Source organism: Globicephala melas, chromosome 15 (assembly GCF_963455315.2).
Source record: "Globicephala melas chromosome 15, mGloMel1.2, whole genome shotgun sequence".
NCBI classification, from domain to species: Eukaryota; Metazoa; Chordata; class Mammalia; order Artiodactyla; family Delphinidae; genus Globicephala; species Globicephala melas.
The window spans coordinates 59,602,801-59,603,574 of NC_083328.1; positions in this window are offsets into that span (position 1 = coordinate 59,602,801).

Here is a 774-nt window from a genome sequence, read left to right on the forward strand (position 1 = left end):
TTTTATTTCTACCTGATTCAGAATTGGTAGATTGTATGTTTCTAGGAATGTATCAATTTTTTTTTTCTGGATTGTCCAGTTTGTTGTTGTATAACTTTTCATACTGGTCTCTTACGATCATTTGTATTTCTGTGGTATCAGTTGTAATGTCTCCTCTTTCTTCTTCTGATTTTATTTACAGTATTTAACTCTACTCTCTTTATTTCTTGGCGAGTCTAGCTAAAGTTTTATCTATTTTATTTATCTGAAAAAGCCCAGATCTTAGTTTCATTAATCTTTTTTATTGTCTTTTTAGTTTCTAATTTATTTCTGCTCTGATTTTTATTATTTACTGCCTTCTACTAACTTTGGGCTTAATTTGTTCTTCTATTTTTAGTTTCTTGAGGGTAAAGTTATGTTGTTTAGTTGAGATCTTTCTTGTTTCTTGATGTAGACATTTATTTCTATGAATGTTTCTTTTAGAATTGCTTTTGCTGCATCTTATATGTGTTGGTGTGTTGTGTTTCCATTTTGATTTGTCTCAAGGTATTTTTTGATTTCACCTTAAAAAAATTTTTATTGGAGAATAGTTGATTCATAATGTTGTGTTAGTTTCTGATATACAGCAACGTTAATCAGTTATACATATACATATATCCAATCTTTTTTTGTTTTTTTAGATTCTTTTCCCATATAAGTCATTACAGAGTATTGAGTAGAGTTCCCTGTGCTATACAGCAGGTTCTTATTAGTTATCTATTTTTATATATAGTAGTGTGTATATGTCAGTCCCAA